The following is a 2,421-nucleotide window of genomic DNA, read 5'->3' on the forward strand; positions in this document are numbered from 1 at the left end:
ACTTGGGAGACCTGGTGACAGGTACTAACAAGCGTTATCAGGGCTGGCTGCAACACAGGGAGAAATCATGGGTATTTAAAAACACTTTTTTGATTCAATCTCGGTCTGACTGAAGAGCAACAAGCGTGCTGAGAACCGGAGGAAGCCAGAGCTGTGTGCTGGAAGCTCTTCTCAACTCCCTGAAGCGAGGTCTGCTGACCAAAGTGCTCGCCATCTTTGCTCACCCCCTTCAGGCCCCCACCCTGCCCAAACAGTATTAAACAAAGAACAGAAGACAACGACAGAATTCAAAAAGAAAAAAATGTAAGGAAACAGGACAGAAACTTAAGGAGGGAAAAGAAAAACCAAAGTCAACAGTCAGTCAAAAAGGACAGTGGGAAGAATGTTTGATTTCAAAATTTTAAAAGCCCCAAGCTAGGAAGCACCCAAAGACTGAGTACTTCTTAAGTGAAAGGCAATCTCTGCAGAACATGACTCTTAAAGGTATTACCCAGGAAACAGAGAAGGCCATTCATGAGATACACGGCTTTTTTCTTCTTCAGGTCCTGGTTACAAGGAAAACAGATTCCACTACTGGAGCACAAGTTGCAAATCAGTCAGATGGCTGTGGGAAAGGGGTGTCAGTCACATGTTCTAGGAACACTGGACCTTTTCATGGTGTCAAAATCCAATTAACTGCCACAAAGAGTTTCCATTTCAGGCTTCGAGTTTACTCAGAGGAAGACACTGTGGACATCTGCAGTCATGAGCTTTCGAGTGGCAACAGCCCAAACTGGCCAAGTGTCTGTAATCCCCAAAAAACAGGCAGAACTACTGTGAGTTACTGTCACACTTGAATGTCACAGGACAGGTGTCTCACTCCACGTCCCAATATAATCTCTATAACTTTCTGTACAACTTTACCGTGGAACTGTTATTTCAGTGACTAGTTTGATATCAGATTAAACTTTCCAAAAAGTTACACATAATTCAGGTCTAGTTTTTCTACCAGTAAGAGTTCTGCTAAGTTACAAAACCCCATAATCACAGTGTTCAGTTTAAAAAAAATTCAACACACAGTAATCCTATCAATGTCAATCAAAATCAAAATTTCAGAATGCCGTGGCATTTATGTGACCAAGCTGAGTTTTAGATACAAACACCAGCTGTTTATCCCATGGACCATTTTGCTAGGCTGAGGCTGTGAAAAATTGAAAGTCGACGTCCGACTCTTTTTTTTTTTTAATCGCACAAAGGGATATATGTGGAGGGTACAGAGTGACATTGAACAGATCACGAAGCACAACAGACATTAGTTCTCTCCCTCCCCAGCATCTCTTTCATCTCAGTGTGAGACGGTCCCTAAGCAACTGCATGATCAGGGTGCTGTCTTTGTAAGACTCTGCATTCAGTGTATCCAATTCAGCAATTGCTTCATCAAAGGCCGGTTTTGCCAGGCTGCAAGCCTTTTCAGGAGAATTTAGAATCTCATAGCAGAAGACTGAGAAATTCAGGGCCAGGCCACGTCGAACTGGGTGTGCAGGCTGCATTTCTTTCTTACTCATTTCAAATGCTTCCTGGGAAGCCTGCTGGGAGTTCGACACAGTGCTTTGTTTACTACCTCCAGATGCCACCTCCGAGAGATACCTAAAATGATCTCCTTTCCTTCTCAAGCAGAACACCTTGCTTTCTGGTTGTGTAGCGCTGGGAACAAGATGTTTGTCCAACAGCTCCCGGACATCATTGCGGATACCTGCCGCTCGGCCTCTGTCTTCCGCCGGCGCTCTCTGCCCAGCCGCTGCTGCTCCTCCGTCCGCCCGGTTTTCTGCTCAGTGCTGGGGGTGACGCGCCACGACGAGCGGCGGGCGCCCCCCACGTCCTTGTAGGCGACGGAGAGCAGATTTGCCTCCCCACTGGAGAGTTCGTGCCCCTGTTCCGAGGCCGCAGCCATGGCTCGCCGTACCAGCTCACTTTTACCCGCGGTCGTTCCCGGGGGGAGGGCAACAGGGCGCAGAGACGCGTGTGAGCGAAGCCGGCAGCGCGGTGACCGCGTCCCTCCCCAGCCCCCTCCTCAGGCGGCGGCGGCGGCGGCGGCAGCTCCACTTCCGCCTCTTGTCTACTATTTCGGAAAAGCAAGCAATTAAACAAAATTGCCGATTTGCTTTTCCAAAAATTTCTGCTCCTGATTTCCTCCCTCCCCCCATCACTTCGACTCCACCCTAGATCCCAGCTCGAATGAGCTCTACGAAAGAGCCTGCTTCTAGTCCTGCCCCCTTCAAATACATTCTCCATGTCGTACCTGGGTTGCTCTACCGAAAATGTAAATCTAGTGTGTTTAAGCTAGCTTGTTTGTTTAAAACTAGTTTGTTTAAAACCCTTGCTAGTAATGGGATAAATCCTGAGATTCCTGGCTCAACACAAAACATGACACAAATACTATTT

General features: G+C 47.5%; 1 pseudogene; it reads right to left on the bottom strand.

Moving 5' to 3' along the window:
• Positions 1 to 1,209: 1,209 nt before the first annotated feature.
• Positions 1,210 to 2,169, bottom strand: LOC118006493 (annotated as a pseudogene).
• Positions 2,170 to 2,421: the final 252 nt, after the last annotated feature.

Source organism: Mirounga leonina, unplaced genomic scaffold (assembly GCF_011800145.1).
Source record: "Mirounga leonina isolate KUSES-001 unplaced genomic scaffold, KU_Mleo_1.0 Mir_97, whole genome shotgun sequence".
Taxonomy (NCBI): domain Eukaryota; kingdom Metazoa; phylum Chordata; class Mammalia; order Carnivora; family Phocidae; genus Mirounga; species Mirounga leonina.